Genomic DNA, 19,904 nt, shown 5'->3' with positions numbered 1-19,904 from the left:
GTGGCTCAGCGGTTGAGCCTCTGCCTTTGGCTCAGGGCGTGATCCCAGGTTCCAGGATCGAGTCCTGCATCAGGCTCCTTGCAGGGAGCCTGCTTCTGTGTACGTCTTTGCCTCTCTATCTCTCTGTCTCTCATGAATAAATAAATAAAATCTTTAAAATTTTTTCCTTTGTTATTAAAAGCACTGTGATAGTTAATTTTACATGTCAACTTGCTAGGTCATGGGGTGCCCAGATATTTGGTCGAACAATTCCAGGTGTGTCTGTGAAGGTAATTTTTTAAAAAGATTTTATTTATTTATTTGAGAGAGAGAGTACAGCAGGGGGAGAGACAGAGGGAAAGGGAGAAGCATATTCCCCATTGAGCCCAGAGCCTGATCTGGGGCTCTATTCCAGGACCCTGAGATCATAACCTGAGCCAAAGGCAGATGCTTAACCAACTGAGCAACCCAGGTGCCCCAAGACATTTTTGAATGAGATTAGTATTTGAGTCAGTAGACTGAGTAAAACAGGTTCCTCTCCCTGATGTGGATGAGCCTCATCCAATCAGTTGAAGACCTAAAAAGAGCAATAAGAACGACCTTCCCTTGAATAAGAGGGAACTTCTCTTCGAAGCAAATGGTGGGTATTCATCATTTCTAATGGCTGAGTAATATTCCATTGGAAGGGGAAGTGGGTGGGGGGATGGGGTAACTGGGTGACGGGCACTGAGAGGGGCACTTGATGGGATGAGCACTGGGTGTTATACTATATGTTGGAAAATCGAACTCCAATAAAAAATATACAAAAAAAAAAAAAAAGAGGGAACTCCTTTTGCATGACTGCCTTGAGCTAGGACATCCATTTCTTCCTTCCTTCACACTCAAACTGAAATAACAACTCTTCCTGGGTTTCAGCCTATTGACCTTTAGGCTGGAACTATACTATCAACTCTCCTGGTTTTCATGTCCTTAGACTGGAACTGCACAATTGATTCTCCTGGGTCTCCAGCTTGCTGACTGCAGATACTGGGGCTTATCAGACTCCATAATCACATGAGCCAAATCCTTATTATAAATCCACATCCATACACACATATACACACATAAACATACATATCCTATTTGTTCTATTTCTCTGGAGAACCTAATATAGATTTTGGTGCCAAAAGTAGTTCTAGGAGAACAGAATTTTTCAGATGAATTTTCTGAATTGGTTCTGGGGTTTCTGAAATTGGCTCTCTAATCTGATTAGATTTAAAGATGCTAATGATTCTATTTGCAGTAATAAAGAGGGCACAGAGTCAGTGATGTGATCTGACCATATAGATATGCAAATTATCACCATTGTATGCTTCTTATCATCCACTTATAAGAAGCAAGGATGTGGATGGTTATGTATATACCAGTTTCAAACATTTTGGTCAAATTAATGCATATAATGAGATTGGCTGATTTGGCTTCCTGTCATTGGGCAAAGCAGGAAAACAAAAGGATGAGCTCAGGGTCTTGAATTCCCAGCTCAAGTGGCACATAAATGCCCTGAAGCCTTCTGTGTGTGCCCTGAAGGAGACTCTTACCTCCTATAGCTGTGGGACTGAAACTGCTGAAAAATCAAACACATAATCTCACCCTGTGATGGGACGAATTACAATTCAAGTTGAAATCCCAGCCTCCTAGTGTGTCTACTGTTAAAATGAGGGCATTGGTTAGGAGTGGGGTCCCAAAATTGGAAAGAGGATGTGTGGGAAGACACTGACAAAGCTAGGGACAAAATCCCCTAAATATTGATGAGCCTTCTTTGTCAGTGGAAGAGGCCTCTCCATAATTGGTAGAAGGAGCCTCCTTGATCCTAGTAGAAGTGGCTTCTTTACCCGTGTCTGGGGGATTAAACTTGCATTACCCGAGGAATGTATAATGGCCTCTCCTGAGGCAGTTACCATGCAAGACAATGCTGATTCTCCTGATGATCCATTCCATTGCCCTTCTTCACTTTCAGGCACTTGTAACCAGATTCAAGTTCCAGCAGAAGCCTAAAGGTGAGGTGCAGAGCGACCCAGGAGAAAGTATACTTCATTGCAATAGAACTACCTAAGCTTTCTAATATATACAGACAAAATCCCAGGGAACATGTGTGGGAATGGATATTAAGAGTGTGGGTGCAGAATGCCTGGGTGGCTCAGCAGTTGAGTGTCTGCCTTTGGCTCAGGGCGTAATCCTGGGGTCCCGGGATCAAGTCCCACATCAGGCTCCCTGCATGGAGCCTGCTTCTCCCTCTGCCTGTGTCTCTGTCTCTCTGCCTCTCTCTCTCTCTCGAATAAATAAATAAAATCTAAAAAAAAAGGTGTGGATGCATTTTTGCAATGGATTTGCCACCAGAACACAGGTGTTGTGAAAACCACCACTAAACCTAAACCAAAACGGGAAAGGAGAAGACACACATCAACATCATCATCATTGGACACGTAGATTCGGGCAAGTCTACCACTACTGGCCATCTGATCTATAAATGTGGTGGGATCAACAAAAGAACTATTGAAAAATTTGAGAAGGAGGCTGCTGAGATGGGAAAAGGCTTCTTCAAGTATGTCTGGGTCTTGGATAAACTCAAAGCGGAATGTTAACAATGGTATCACCATTGATATCTCCCTGCGGAAATTCGAGACCAGCAGTATTATGTGACCATCATTGACACCCCAGGACACAGAGACTTTATCAAAAACATGATTACAGGCACATCTCAGGCTGACTGTGCTGTCCTGATTGTTGCTGCTGGTGTTGGTGAATTTGAAGCAGGTATCTCCAAGAATAGGCAGACCCGTGAGCATGCCCTTCTGGCTTACACACTGGGTGTAAAACAACTAATTGTTGTTAACAAAATGGATTCCACTGAGCCACCCTACAGCCAGAAGAGATATGAGGAAATCGTTAAGGAAGTCAGCACCTACATTAAGAAAATTGGCTACAACCCCGACACAGTAGCATTTGTGCCAATTTCTGGTTGGAATGGTGACAACATGCTAGAGCCATGTGCTAAAAGGCTTTGGTTCAAGGGATGGAAAGTCACCCGTTAAGATGGGAATGCCAGTGGAACCACACTGCTTGAAGCTCTGGATTGCATTCTTCCACCAACTCGTCCAACTGATAAGCCCCTGCATCTGCCTCTCCAGGACGTCTACGAAATTGGTGGTATTGGTACTGTCCCAGTGGGCCGAGGGGAGACTGGTGTTCTTAAGCCTGGCATGGTGGTCACCTGCTCCAGTCAATGTTACAACTGAAGTAAAGTCTGTTGAAATGGACCATGAAGCTTTGAGTGAGTCTCTTCCTGGGGACAACGTGGGCTTCAATGTCAAGAACATATCTGTCAAAGATGTTCATCGTGGCAATGTGGCTGGTGACAGCAAAAATGACCCACCAATGGAAGAAGCTGGCTTCACGGCTCAGGTGATTATCCTGAACCATCCAGGCCAAATCAGTGCTAGATATGCACCTTGCTGGATTGTCACACAGCTCACATTGCTTGCAAGTTTGCTGAGCTGAAGAAAATAGATCGTCATTCTGGAAAAAAGCTGGAATATGGTCCCAAGTTCTTGAAATCTTGGGATGCTGCCATTGTTGATATGGTTCCTGGCAAACCTATGTGTGTTGAGATCTTCTCTGACTATCCTCCTCTGGGCTGTTTTGCTGTTCATGACATGAGACAGATGGTTACTGTGGGTGTCATCAAAGCAATGGACGAGAAGATAGCTGGAGCTGGCAAAGTCATCAAGTCTGCCCAGAAAGCTCAGAAGGCTAAATGAATATTATCTCCAATACCTGCCACACCAGTCTTAATCAGCGGTAGAAGAACGGTCTCAGAACTGTTTGTGTCAATTGGCCATTTAAGTTTAATAGTAAAAGACTGGTTAATGATAACAATGCATCGTCAAACCTTCAGAAGGAAAGGAGAATGTTTTGTGGACCATTTGTTGTTGTGTGTGTGTGTATGTGTGTGTGTGTGTGTGTGTGTGTGTGGCAGTTTTAGGTTATTAGTTTTTAAAATCAGTGCTTTTTAATGGAAACAACTTGACCAAAAATCTGTCACAGAATTTTGAGACCCATTAAAACAAAAGTTTAATGAGGAAAAAAAAAAGTATGGGGTAGTGGTGGAAGGAACATGAAGTTGAGTCAGGCAAAATTTGATATAGACTCCCTAAGCAGAGATTCTGCACTTAATGCTACAGCTTGGGGAGTTAGAAATGGCTCTAACTGGTTGGTTGGTTGGTTGGTTGGTTGGCTGAAACACGAACCAAAAGGTGGCCCACTGTGAACCAGTTAGGAATACTGGATCTGCCTTGGTTTAATGTAGAGGAAGGGATTCAAAGGCTTAGGGATATTGGAATGTTAAAGTGGATTTGTCATATAAAAATGACTTGGCCACACTGAGTGTCCAGAAGACACACCTTTAACAAGTACTGTGACAAATAAATTTGTGAGGGGGAGCTCTGGCATCCTTGAAAAGCTTTGTGATAACTATTCTCTGTACACTAGACCTTATGGGGGAACTATGGTCACTGAACTGAGATATCTAAATAAAATGGAAGTAGCTGAATCTCAGGATGGCAGGGGCCAAATGGCAGCACTTAATCACCAAAGGCAATGTGGACATGTTTACCATAATGGATCAAAGCAGCAGTCAAAATAGTCTGACTCATGTTGTCCTATGGCACTGACATTGATCATGATGTTGAAATAGATAGGAAGTTTACTAAATTCTTACTTGATCTGTATAAGCAGAAATGTAGGTCAAGTGAACAGAGTCTAACCTAAATCATAAAAACAGAGAGCCATAACCCCTCAATTAATTCCCAGACTTGAACCAGTTTACAGACCCAGAATCCCTTGAATAAAAGGGAGCTTGGGTCCCCTTGAGGAAGGACCTTGGTACACTACTGAAAATGTATACTGTTAATCTTTCTCCCAGCCTTCCTCAAAGGGACACTTTTACCGAGTAACTCTGCACTGAGGAATCAAAATAATCCAAACTTTCTGGTAATACCAGATACTGGGTCTGAACTGCACCAGATCCAGGAGACCCAAAACATCACTGTGGCCCACTGATCAGAGTAGGAGCTCATGGAGGTCAGGTGATCAATGGAGTTGTAGCTCCACTCCATCTTATAGTGGGTCCAGTGGGTCCCTCAATTCTTTCCATGGCTACTTCCCCAGTTCCAGAATGCATTAGAATAGACATACTTAGCAGCTGGCACAATCTCCACGTTGATTCTCTGACTGGTGGACTTAGGGCTATTATAGTAGGAAAGGCCAAGCAGAGGTCACTAGAACTGCTGATAGTTTTGGAAAAATAGTAAATAAAAAGCAATATTGCATTCCTGTAGAAAATGCAGAGATTAGTGCTACTATCAAGGTCTTGAAAGATGCAGGGGATGGTGATTCCCACGACATCCCAATTCAATTCTTCTATTTGGTTTATGCAGAAAACAGATGGATGTTTGAGAATGGTAGTGGATTATCATATGCTTTACCAGGTGGTGACTCCGATTTGTACCTGCTGCACCAGATATAGTTTCTTTGCTTGAGCAAATCAACATGTCCCCTGGTGCTTGGTATGCAGCAATTATTTGACAAATGCCTTTTTTCCATTCCTGTCAATAAGGACCACCAGAAGCAGCTTTAGCTGGCAAGGCCAGCAATACACCTTCACTGTATTGACTCAACGCTCCAAGGCCTATGTCATAATCTGGTCATAGGGATCTTGATCAGCTTGCACAAGATATTACATGGGTCCATTACACTGATGACATTATGCTGCTTGTACTTAGTAAACAAGCAGGAACTAACTAGCCTTATTGATATGACATTTGCATATCAGAGAGTAAGACACACATCTAACAAAAATTCAGGGGCCTTCTACTTTAGTGAAATTTCTAGGGATCCAGTGGTGTGGGGCATGTTGAAATATACCTTTTAAAGCAAAAGATAAGTGGTTGCATATGGCCTTCCTACAACCAAGAAAGAGTCATAACACCCTGTAGGAAATACTTTCTGGATTTTAAAAGCAAAATATTCCACCACACATTTGGGTGTGTTACACTAGCCTATTGCTGAGTGACCTTGAAAGCTGCATTTTGAGGGGGGCCCATAACAAGAAAAAGCTCTACAACAACTGCAGACTGCTGTGCAAGCCACTCTGCCACTTGGGACATATAATCCAGCAGATCCAATGGTACTTGAAGGCATCAGTGACAGATAGAGATGCTGTTTTGAGCCTTTGACAGGCCTCTATACACCGTTACCCTACCTCTGCCCTCCACAAGTGCAACATCCCTCCTCAAACCTGATCAGAGCTAATTTACATAATTTCTAACAAGTACTGGGCACTTACTATGTGCTAAGCATTGAGATTGATGCAGTATTTTTAGTTCATTTTTTTTAGTTCATTTAATCATCACATCTATGCTTTGAGGTAGGTTCTAATACTGTATATATAATATATATATATTATGAATATAGTTGCTTCTATATATATATACTATATATATATATAGTTCTAATACTATATATTATATATATATAGTTCTATACTATAGTCCTCTATACTTGAGGACTTTAAGCATCAGAGAAATTAATTGACCTTCAGTCATATAGGTAATAAGTGGTAGAACCAGATTTGAAATCAAGGATGTCTAAGTAGTGTGAATTTGTAACTATAATGCTTGATCCATGGTGATACATGGGACCAATCCCATCACCTTTCCCTAAAACCATCCACTCTGGCTCATCTAAAAGGTAGCAAAATCACCATATTGTGCTTCGTCAATATGTTTGAGAAAAATTTGCTTCCACCATAAGCAAAGACACAGGCCCAAGCTTCTTCAATCACCTTGTCACTCCTGAAGATCATTACGACATAGGCTCTTGCTATGCTCCCTTGAGATGTCACTAATTGGAACCCACTAGCTATATTTGACTTTGTCAAATGGCCCCTCCATAAAGTTGTGAAAGAGGAACTGGAAGTCCCCTTGATCAGTATAGGCAATCAACTCAGATAAATTGGTCCATCCAAGTGGAATTTAAGAGGCCAAAATAATTTTCTCTGCTTATGTTCACATTAGACATTCAGTCTCAGCTGGCTAACTGTAAATCTTCCTGTAGTGTTCAGTAGGCTCAAGCCTAATGGCCTCTTATAACTCTGTCAGACCCTGAGTCACTCGCCTCAAGGAGAGTATTTGGTTTGGGGGAATAGGAGCAAAAGTGACATTTGAACAGTTCAAAAAGTTCTCAACTAAATTGAAATAAGACTTCTACCTGTAAGGAGGTTTTGTGTGAATTAGATGAACCATATTTCTCTCCAGCTGTGCAAAAAATTGTTCCCAGTAGCCAGGCTGCATGTCTTTGCTTTCCAAGGTATCTAACTTACTGCTAAAAGGACACAAGGGAAAATCAGAACCCAGCATTTCCTAAGCCTTCTCAAGATAAGAAGTCTTACATAAGGATGCTAGATGAGTGTGATTTTAAACACTAGCCATTTCTAAAAATGCTCAAATCTACTTGCAATTTTGCCTGTAGTGCCTCCTAACTAAAAGCTCAAATTCAAGCATGGTCATGAAGCTTTTCTTGATTCTCAACTCTTAAGAATTTTATTTGGCTTTCTTGGTTCCCCTCAATTCACTTTGGTTGCTCTGAACTTCTGTGACCTCAAAAATATAGCAAAATTGAACTTAACCTCTCATCTCTGTCTTTAGTTGCATTTGGCTGTCCTGAAAATCAGGGTTTTTTTCTTTCAAAACTAGGGTCTAAAAAGCATTTCTAGTATACTATCATGAAACCAAAATGTGGTGGTATTTCTTAAAACCTGGATAAATAATTGAAATTATTTCAAATTGACAAGATGGGTTGCTTTTTAAGTTTTCTTTTTAAAATGAATTCTACCTATGAGAGAATTTTTACTAAATGGGTGTTTAAGACTAAATTGTAATCTGTTGTCCAAGTTATCACATAGGGAAATTCTTGCCCATTTCTTCCCCATAGCACAGAGCCTACAAATCTGCTTCTGTCTATTCTGCTTGGAGCCAATGAGATGCCATTCTCTGCTATAATTATTTAAATGATTTGGCTCTGGCTTTTCATGTCCATCCCCACTGTCACTAGTTTAGTTCCAAATTCTCTTCTATCCAAATAGTAGCAATTGTCTCTTAACTAGCTTTTCTGTCTCTGTGTTAACACCCTTGAAACCTACCCTCTGGTTTGCTAACCAATTAATCTTTCTAAGACATAGCTCTAAGAATGTTATGCTTCTATGCCAACACTTTCAATAGTTTCATATTTTGAATTCATCCTAAAACTCTTCAACTCGGTGTTTAAAACCATTCACAACATGGTCCCAACCTACCTTTCTAGCCTTGACCCACACAACTGACCTACACTACCCTGACATTTCAGCCTCTCTGTGCTTTTTCAACTCCATTGTTTTGCCTACCTTATTCCCTGTGGCTTCAATTCCTTTCTCCCCACAAGCAATTCCACATGTTCTAATCATACCTTCAGGGTCCTTCTGTCATCAAATTGAATAATCATTCAAATACTCCCTCCCTTCATAGAATGATCTTCCCAGCCACTCTTGCTTTTGTTCAGCTTTTTCCCCAGGATCAGATCCCAATCCAGGGCCTAGGGCCTCCACTGCATGTAAACAGACTTACTTCATGATGACCTAGCTGACTTACAAGTACCACCTACCCTGAGTACCCTGCCGGCATTGTCCTAGTAAACTGACTTTCTCCTTGATTCCAGCTCCCTCTCTTTCTTTGTCTGTTATATTTGGTCACCAAGAAACCTCATATCTTGTGGCCAGAACCTAACATGGTGATGATGGTCTTGACTTCATTTACCAATTCTACCACATCGCTTTTCTTCCCCTCTGTCTTGTTTGATAGGTTAGTTGCTAAAACTGTCAAGTGTAAGGAGTTATACTCAGGCATTTGTTTGTATAAAAAAGTAGTAGTAGTGTATATGCAGAACTGATCCTCAGTACCAAAATTGAAAACTTCAGATGACCTGCCTTCCCCTACTCAACTCTGTCCTTTGTCCTAGACTGCCCAGAATCCAGGAAGGTGTCACAAATCCACTGAAACCAGTAGTTACTGGTGTCAGCATTTCCTTGGGCAACCCCGTAAAAGTGATTCATGGTTTCTGCACTGTGGATAGAATAATTTTCATACCAGTCACACACATACACACACACACACAGCATATTTTCAACCACTGCCCTTGGTTTGATAGTCCCCTAAAGCCACAACAGTTTTGAATAGTAAATGTCAAATACTCATGATAAAGTATTAAAAGACTGATAATATTTTAAAGGTAGTGATGATGATGATGATAGTAACGTTCATTTACTGTCACATGCTAAGCATGTTGTCTGTATTACCTCAAGTCCTACAACAACTCTATGAGCTTAGGACTCAATTATGTCTGCCCTCATTTTACAGACGAGAAAACTGAAGCCCAGAGAAATACACTAACTTAGAAAAGTCCACACAGTTAATAGTAGGAAACTTGACATCTGTGGATCATGTTCCTCTCATTATCATTCTTTGGCATATCAACTTTAAGTGTCTTTATCTGGCTTTCAGGGCCCTTGGCTCACTATGCTGCTCTCATCCTAATTTCTGATTACTGCTGAACAGGGGCTTTCCCCTTTAACCAACCAAATTATCCCCATTCTGGAGGATAATGTTTCCTCAATTTGGGAGATATTTCTTTTATTCTCTGCTATTCTCTGGACTTCAGTCTTCTTGAAACACACTTCCAAACTCACTTTCTAGGAAGCCTTGCCTAAACAACTCCATCTCCATTATTTAGCCCAGAAAAATATATAAAGAGACTTAAAAGAATGGAAATATCAGTAACTAGCACACAATACTAGTCAAAGAACTGGCCTTCTTCTAGAGGCCAAGGAGGACTTTTAAGATTTGTTCACTCAACAAATATTTACTGGAAGTCTACTATATATAAGACACCATTTTAAACACAATTTTGGGGCTATCATAATGAGAAAATTTTGCTCTTGGGTGAGCTTACATCCTGGTTGGAGAGACAATGAACAAAATAAACAGGTTAGTGTCGTAGTATGGTAGATGGCAGTGAGTGCTAAAGAGAAGATTAAATCAGGGAAGAGAAATAGAGAGTATTTTGGGTTGGGAATGGTGAAATTTTTAATACAGCAAAGTAGACTTCACTGAGAAGATAGTATTTGACACAATTCTGATAAACACTTGAGTTGGCCCACTTGGCATTTACATATATATATATATATATAAATTGAACAGCAAACTAGGAGTAGGGAGAAGGAGTTAGGTAAAAGCTTTCAAATCAGTTTGACTTTTTGAATGTAAATCCCTACAATCAGAGCAAATATTTAAGATGTCTTCATCACAGTTTCCACCATATTTTCTCCTTTTCCAAATTATTTGGGCTGTCTATAGTATAGCCTCACTCTGAGAAGAAATACAGCAACCTGGACCTTGGTGTTAGATCAGCTTGTGTTCCTATCTCAGTCTGCCACTTGCTATGTGACTTTGAAGCAAATCACTTAAATCAGCTTCTTTCACAAAACAGGGATATAATAGTCATCTTAGAGGACTGTCATAGGGATTCAATGAGACAAAGCAAGTGATGTATTTTACATGGTGCTCACAATAGTTGGGTTGTTGTAGTAGTTGTTGCTGTTGGGTTTTATCAGCAAAGTATAAAGGAATTGGTGGCCACACCACCATAAAACAGACATTGATTGGTTCCTGGTTTCTCAGCCTCCACTAGAATTAATTCAAACATGTTTCCATGTTGAAAGCAGATTTTGTAGTGCTTATTTGTTATGTTTAAGTGTACATAGTGGCAAACAATGGTAGAGCAACCAATCAACCAGATAGCTGAAGAAAAACAATAACAATGCTGCTTCAACTGAAAATGGTTATTTCAGTGGCTATCTACCAAAATGGACAAAGATTCTCTTTAGAAGGAAAGCCTTCAGCAAAGCTGGAATTGAGAGCTATTTTGATATATGACTTACTTCCAGAAATACTCTGTATTAATAAGGATGTATTGCTTGCTTAACTTGAGTGTATATTTTTCTATTTTGATGAAAATTGTTTGTGGGTGGAAAATATATCAAAAATATGAGTATGATAGGGGAAATGAATCTTAATTTCAAATATATAAACAAACTTGTTTTGAATCTCAGTGAAAACCAATTTGTTTTGGAGTCAACACCTAATATTCTATATTACAGCGTAAAGTCAAGTTTTTTACCCAAATAATATGTTTGTTAAGATAGAAGTACAGAACAAAAACATTGACATACTCCTCACTCCACATTGAGCAAGTACCAAAATTAGTGCTGTGTCCTGAGTTTCCATAAATCCTTCACATATTTGCAATGGTGCTAAAATTTTTTTCAAGAGGATTAAAAAAAAATAAAGTGAGTCAGGAAGAAAAAAAGGGGGGGGTAGGCATTAGATCCCAGTTCTGGCCCATTGGCTCCTCTTCACCAATGCTGAATACATACATACAGTTGACACTTAGCCACGTGGGGGTTAGGGGTACCAACCCCCACATATAACTTTTGACCCCTCCAAAACTTAACTACCCGCTGTTGACCAGAAGCCTTATAGATAACATAAATGGTTGATTAACACATATTTTGTATATGTATTATATACTATATTCCTACAATAAAGTAAGCTAGAGAAAAGAAAACGTTATTAAGAAAATCATAAGAGTGGGCACCTGGGTGGCTCAGATGGTTAAATATCCAACTCTTGGTTACAGTTCAGATTATGATCTCATGGGTTGTGGGATTGAGCCCATTATTGAGCTCCATGCCTAGCAGAGGTCTGCTTGAAAGATTCTCTCCCTCTGCCCCTCTCCCTTACTTGTGTGCACACGGATTCATTCTCTCTCTCTCTCTCTCCCCCCCCCCTCTCTCTCTTTCAAAAAATAAATAAATCTTTTGAAAAAAGAAAATCATGAGGAATAAAGATGCTTAGGTGGTGCAGTCAGTTAAGCATCTGACTCTTGGTCAGAAAATTTTAAGGAAGAGAAAATACATTTACAGTATTGTACTGTATTTATCAAAAAACACCTGCATATAAGTGGACCCGCACAGTTCAGACCCATGTTGTTCAAGGGTCAGCTGTGTATTGAAAGGTCAGATTACACCCTAATTGCTGCATTCTAGAGGTAAAAAAGAACAAAAGCAAACAAAAGCCTTATTCTTTAACATTTCCTTCATGAAACATAACCATTTCATTGTTTTTTTTTTACCATGTAGATCTTCTCTTTTTCTGAGACATGTGTGGTAATGTGTCTTCCAGCAGAATTTCAACTTCCCTTGCTATGCTTTGGACCCAGGAACCCACAAAGGAATGGTTGGAGGCCAATAATACTTCGGAGGAAAAGAATATATGCTTTGTGTTTTTGTTGCTTTCATTTTTTGCTATGTTTTGTCTATAACACGGTGTTTCCCCACCCATATTATTTTCTCCAATCTGTCTACTCTGAATCTATATGGTCTTCTTCAAGAATCTGTTCTCCCAGGGATGCCTAGGTGGCTCAGTGGTTGAGCATCTGCCTTCGGCTCAGGTTGTGATCCTGGGATCCTGGGATCAAGTCCCACATCCGGTTCCCCAGAGGGAGCTTGCTCCTCCCTCTGCCTATGTTTCTCTGTGTGTCTCTCATGAATAAATAAATAAAATCTCTTGAAAAAAGAAAAGAACCAATTCCCCCAACTTTATATCCCCCTTATCATGTTCCTCTCCAGCCCTAGGCTTTTTTTCTCTCCATATTCACTGATGTACATGACTCCCAACTCTGGCTTTAGTAGGAATCTCCCTGGAACAATAGTCTTATTTCTCTAACTCCCAGATCTACACCATCCATGTCAATGGTCCTCAGCCAACCCAAAATCAAGCTTATTCCAATTTTAAGCCATTATTATTTCCCATAAACTTTTCCCCTTTTCTTCTGTCTCCCAAATCATGTAAGCTTGAATTTTTGGAGTAAGTCATTTTTGATTCTTACCTTTACCTCCTTGGGCCATAGTCACCCAGTATTCAAGACCTCCAATCTTAGTTCCTACTATTGATCATATGACTTAGATGACATGCCCTCTGCCCTCCCTCATATCTCATTGAACAAAATCCATCCCTACGACCTTGTTTGGCTTCACAGGTTGACATTATTGATACCTCTGATATATACTCCTTACTCCAATTTCTATTATGCCAACACTGTAGTATAGGTTCCATCACCTTAAGGCAACATGGTCCCTTTGGGGAGACTGTTGTGTCTTCCCTAAGTTGGACATGTTGCTTGCTCACTCTCCCGGAGGTTGAGCTGGAATGACTGCTCAAGTGACATAGTGATGCTTAGTCTCAAACCTTATAATCAAATACTATAGAACTGTAGAAAAATGTCACATCCACAATATTATTGACATAGAGAATAATTCATATGATTTAACAATGATAAAACATGAAATGGTTAACAGACTTTATAACCATAATGAAATAAATAAAAAATAAAGGACAAAGGGAAGCACAAAGAAAGAAACATAATCAGTTTTATAACTACACTTGAAACATTGGTTCTGATCTCATTCTCACATGTCATTTAGAGCTATTTAAAAAAAAAACAGCTAAATTTTACCATAATTCTTGATTGATTTTGATTTTCTACTCTGTTCTTATTTTGTGGTGAGCTGTAGATCTGAATTTCAGAACGATAATCACCACTTAATGGAAAGTCAAAAAATAAGCTCAATGTAAACACTCTCTTTTGTGGCTCTTCTGCTAAAATAGGTCTTCCTTTGAATTACTGTCTAAAACAAGTCTGTACAGCAAGTCCTAAGCCAGAAAAATACAGCCCTCTTATTTTCTGTCAGAAGTAAATCTCTCTGAACTGCCTCTTTTTCTCTGCATCTATAAACAACATGTGAGAGCAGGGAGGAAGTGAAGGTATGGCCTCCTGTTTTAACAGAGTTTCCCTAAACTCCTCAAAGTGAAACCAAAGAATAATTGTACATTAAAATGGTTTTTTGAAAGGCCAAATTTGAATTGGATTATTCAATAAATAGCTAAAACAGATGCATCAACAAAGATGCCCCTAAAATCAGAATAAAAAGCTTATGGGGAAAAAATTGATACTGAATTTTCTTTAAAAAAAATCAAAGTAATCATCATGGAGGGAAAAAAACCAAAACCTTCTTGAATTTTGTTATAGTTTAGTTATACTTTTTCTAACTTGAAATTGTGTATGCCAGTTAGTACAATCATATTTTTGGCATTTCATTTAAAGCCTATAAAGGGGGCAGTCCCGGTAGTTCAGCGGTTTAGCACCGCCTTTGGCCTAGGACGTGATCCTGGAGACCCGGGATCGAGTTTCACGTCGGGCTCCCTGCATGGAGCCCGCTTCTCCCTCTCCCCCTGCCTGTGCCTTTGCCCCCCCCCTCTGTCTCTTATGAATAAATAAATGAAATCTTTAAGAAAAAAGAAAAATAAAATAAATAAAATAAAAAAAGCAAAGCCTATAAAGACCTATAAAGGTCTTTATCTGACTTCTGGACAGAGTTTTTTAAGAATAAAAAGCTAACGTGTTACACAAAAATTTAATCAATGTATTCTTTAAAAGAAATATCTTCATATAATTAAATGATTGTAACAAACTCATAGACTCTTCAAAGTTAGACTATATTTCTCAGCCTCCCTTGCCTTTAGGTGTGGCCATGTGACTGAGTACTGGCCAGTGAAATTTAAACAGAAGTGATGTGTATGACTTATCAGCTTGACACATAAAAACCTATACAAACTGCCCTATTCTCTCTTTTCCCTTCCTCCAGCTGAATTGAAAGAATGCCAAGGATCTAGAGGAGGACATAGCCATACAATGGAAAGATCCTGGGTCCCTATATGATGGCATAAGTAGAAAGCTGCCCAACCAGGAACACTCCCAGCATATTGTGAGTTGAATGAGAAACATTTATTATATTATAAACCATTGAGAATTGAGGGTTAATAGCAGTGATACTTTAAATAATACCAAAGCTCTATCAATCTGTCCCTGATTTGATCATACACTTTCTTCCTACAGCTCTTCAACATTAATAATATCTTTGTTGTTCTCTGACATACCACACTTATTTTCACCTCCCTGAACTTTACATATGCTGTTCCTTCTTCTTTGATTTCACTCATTCTTTCTCCAACTCCACAAATTATACTTATTTTTAAAATATTTTATTTATTTATTTTGAGAGAGAGAGAGAATGAGCTTGTGTGCAAGCAAGGAGAGGGGCAGAGGGGCAGAGGGGCAGAAAGGTAGAGAGAATCAGAAGCAGACTCCATGCCAAATGTGGAGCCCATTGCAGGGCTCAGTCCCACAACTATAATGTCATGACCTGAGCTGAAACCAAGGGTCAGAGGCCCAACCAACTGAGCTACACAGGTGCCCCTGCAAATTATACTTATTTTTAAGGACCAAACATACATCCTAACTTTTATGTAACTACTCCAATCATTCCACACAATGGGATTTCACCTTTGTCGATCCCCTAAAGCTCTTAACCATTCATTTGAGCACTACTACCCACTTTATTACAAGCATTTCATAGGCGTTATCTCATTTAATCCTAACATTTTCTATGAGGTGCATACTATAGTTAGCTACATTTCAAGACTGAATCTTGAAGTGGTTAAGTAACTTACTCAAGGTCACAGAGCTAGTAAGTGAAAAATGGTATTCCTCTGCAGTAATAACAGTAGAAACAACTAATCTTAAGAAATAACTATATGCTTGGACTTTACATTATAGACATTATCTTATTACCTGAAATGGAAGGTAGCATTGCTACTATTGCACACTCATCTTAGAGATGAGAAATTGAGGCTCAGTGACATTATGACATCTGAAGCAAGTGACATATCTTGGTTCAAGGTAATGTCTGACTGACTCTGGAGCCCCTATTCTTCACCATTGCATTAAACTAATTGGTGGAGGAAAGAGAAACCTGGATACTGTGGGTAGAAGTGATGGCATGTAAGGAAGGGCAAAAGTAAACCCAATGTCATACCCAACAGAGATATCAGTAAGATGGTGGACTAGGAAGCTATGGATCTACATTTCCCCACAGAAACATTTGAAAAAACAACTAGAGGCTGGCTAAAATAACATTATAGGAACTCTGAAAAAAGTCAAAGGTCTACAGCAACCAAGTGAACATTCCATTTTTTTAAAGCCACATTCAAAGCAATAAGAAGTTTTATGCCCCCCTTTTTTTAGAGAAAGAGAGGGGGAGTGTCAGAGGGAGAAGAGGGAGAATCTCAGGCAGGCTCCATGCCCAGCACTATTTTGCATTATGGAAGTCTAATAAGAAATCAGAGATAAAGAGGCATGAGGTTACTGAAACAAATAATAGCGAAAAACTCAAATTTGTGTAAAGACATGGAAATATAGATACAAGAAGGCCAATGAACTCCAAGTAGGCTAAACCCAAAGAGAGTCATACTAAGACACATTATAACAAATTGCCAAAGATCAAAGAGAATCCTGAAAGTAGCAAGAGAAAAGTGACCTGTCTCATATAAGAGATCCTCAACCAGATTATCAGTGGACTGCTGAGCAGAAAGCCTGGGGGGATAAGGCATGATATATTTAAAGTGTTGAAAGAAAAATAACCTACCAACTAGAATTCCATGCTCAACAAAACTGTTCATCAAGAATGAAGGAGAAATTAAGACATAAACATAAGCTGAGGGAATTCATTGCCACCGACTTATCCTATAAAAAATGCTAAAAGTTCTTCAAATCAAAATGAAAGAACACTACACAGTAATTCCAAATCATATGAGAATGAGAAGATCTTTGATAAATGATAAATACATGGACAAATATAATATCAGTATTTTTGTAATTTTGGTTTGTAACTCCACTTTTTACTTTCCATAGGATTTAAAAGACAAATAGATTTAAAGACAAGTCCATATTAATGAGTACACATGTATAAAGATGTAATTTTCTTGGCATATGAGAATTTATTATTTTCACCATCAAAACTTATGATCTTGGTCTCTCCTTCTTGCCTTTGTATAAGGCCAAAAGAGATACACTGGCTTAAACCTTAAAATGAACTCCAGGAATGTCACTGACAACATGACCTTTGTGACCAAATCTAGCAACAAAAACCTCATCCTTTTCTTCAATAAAATTCAAACAACCATCATTGGGTACAAAGGCTAGATCTTTGCCATTCTTGATCAGCTGGACCCTGACACACTACCTGATGGCAGAATTTGGCTGTTGAGCTTCAGTCCCTACTTTTTCTACCACAATTCCCTTTGCATGGGAAGCACTTCCAAAGGGGTTGGCCTTTGGGGCTGTGCCCAAGTGGGCTTTCTTGTACTACTTATCATGCCAGTTCTGATTTTGTTGGTAGCTATGGAGCTTCCTGGCAGTACAAAAGGCCATGACACTTGCCCATCCTGCCAGTGCCATGGGCCCGAGCAAAAGAACTAAAGATGTAATTTTTTATATTATTAACATAAAGTGGAGAGTAACAGAGCTGTAATATAATACAGTTTGTGTATATAATTGAAGTTAAGTTGGTAACAATTTAAAATAAATTCCCAAAACATCAGGGTGTTACACGTAAAATTGCTGTGGTAACCAAAAAGAATAAATCTACAGCATATAAGCAAAAGGAAATGAGAAGGGAGTCAAAACTTGCCAGTATAAAAAGACCCAGCCAAACACAAAAACAGAACAGTAATGAAAGGTGTGAGGAAAAAAAAAGATTCAAAACATATACAAAACAAACAACAAAATGGCAAAAGTAAGCTACATTATCAGCAACTACGTCAAACAGAATGGTAAAATTTATGTTATGTATATTCTGCCACAAGATAAAAATTACACGCAGGAGAGAATTACACGCAGGACCACTGAACTGAAGTGGTCAGTGCAGGAGTAATAGGAATCAAAGTTTATAAAATAGCACAAGTGACAAACAGAACACAAGATCACGTTGGTGGAGATCTTTGGAAGATTGGGGAGGAATTTGGATTTTTATTGTAAGTAAATAGGAACCCCTAAAAGTTCTTAAGCCGGGGAATAACTTGACAGAATCAGTGTTTTGTGAAACCTTTCCTGAATGAGTTCTGAATATGAAGGTAGTATAGCAGAGACCTGGTGAGGAGTGCTGTAGTGATGGTCTTTGAAGTCATAAGAGCCAAGGAAATCCATTTATTTATTTATTTATTTATTTATTTATTTATTTATTTATTTATTCTTATTTTTATTTTTATTTTTTATTTCTTTTTTTAATAAATTAATTTTTTATTGGTGTTCAATTTACCAACATACAGAATAACACCCAGTGCTCAAGTGTCCCCCTCAGTGCCCGTCACCCACTCACTCCCACCCCCCACCCTCCTCCCCTTCCACCACCCCTAGTTCGTTTCCCAGAGTTAGGAGTCTTTATGTTCTGTCTCCCTTTCTGATATTTCCCACACATTTCTTCTCCCTTCCCTTATATTCCCTTTCACTTATTTTATATTCCCCAAATGAATGAGAACATACACTGTTTGTCCTTCTCTGATTGACTTACTTCACTCATCATAATACCCTCCAGTTCCATCCACGTTGAAGCAAATGGTGGGTATTTGTCGTTTCTAATGGCTGAGTAATATTCCATTGTATACATAAACCACATCTTGTTTATCCATTCATCTTTCGATGGACACCGAGGCTCCTTCCACAGTTTGGCTATTGTGGACATTGCTGCTAGAAACATTGGGGTGAAGGTGTTCTGGCGTTTCATTGCATCTGAATCTTTGGGGTGAATCCCCAGCAGTGCAATTGCTGGGTCATAGAGTGGGTCTATTTTTAACTCTTTGAGGAACCTCCACACAGTTTTCCAGAGTGACTGCACCAGTTCACATTCCCACCAACAGTGTAAGAGGGTTCCCTTTTCCCCGCATCCTCTCTAACATTTGTGGTTTCCTGCCTTGTTAATTTTCTCGACTCTCACTGGTGTGAGGTGGTATCTCATTGTGGTTTTGATTTGTATTTCCCTGATGGCAAGTGATGCAGAGCATTTTCTCATGGGCTTGTTGGCCATGTCTATGTCTTCCTCTGTGAGATTTCTCTTCATATCTTTTGCCCATTTCATGATTGGATTGTTTGTTTCTTTGCTGTTGAATTTAATAAGTTCTTTATAGATCTTGGAAACTAGCCCTTTATCTGATATGTCATTTGCAAATATCTTCTCCCATTCTGTAGGGTGTCTTTTAGTTTTGTTGACTGTATCCTTTGCTGTGCAAAAGCTTCTTATCTTGATGAAGTCCCAATAGTTCATTTTTGCTTTTGTTTCTTTTGCCTTTGTGGATGTATCTTGCAAGAAGTTACTGTGGCCGAGTTCAAAAAGGGTGTTGCCTGTGTTCTTCTCTAGGATTTTGATGAAATCTTGTCTCACATTTAGATCTTTCATCCATTTTGAGTTTATCTTTTTGTATGGTGCAAGAGAGTGGTCTAGTTTCATTCTTCTGCATGTGGATGCCCAATTTTCCCAGCACCATTTATTGAAGAGACTGTCTTTCTTCCAATGGATAGTCTTTCCTCCTTTGTCGAATATTAGTTGACCATAAAGTTGAGGGTCCACTTCTGGGTTCTCTATTCTGTTCCATTGATCTATGTGTCTGTTTTTGTGCCAGTACCACACTGTCTTGATGACCACAGCTTTGTAGTACAACCTGAAATCTGGCATTGTGATGCCCCCAGATATGGTTTTCTTTTTTAAAATTCCCCTGGCTATTCGGAGTCTTTTCTGATTCCACACAAATCTTAAAATAATTTGTTCCAACTCTCTGAAGAAAGTCCAT

At 39.2% G+C, this 19,904-nt stretch overlaps 1 pseudogene; it reads right to left on the bottom strand.

Annotated features, from left to right (window-relative positions):
* Positions 1 to 17,082: 17,082 nt before the first annotated feature.
* LOC100687461 lies at positions 17,083 to 17,506 on the bottom strand (annotated as a pseudogene).
* Positions 17,507 to 19,904: the final 2,398 nt, after the last annotated feature.

The sequence above is a fragment of the Canis lupus genome, chromosome X, assembly GCF_011100685.1.
Source record: "Canis lupus familiaris isolate Mischka breed German Shepherd chromosome X, alternate assembly UU_Cfam_GSD_1.0, whole genome shotgun sequence".
NCBI classification, from domain to species: domain Eukaryota; kingdom Metazoa; phylum Chordata; class Mammalia; order Carnivora; family Canidae; genus Canis; species Canis lupus.
This window is presented reverse-complemented; position numbering and strand designations above follow the sequence as displayed.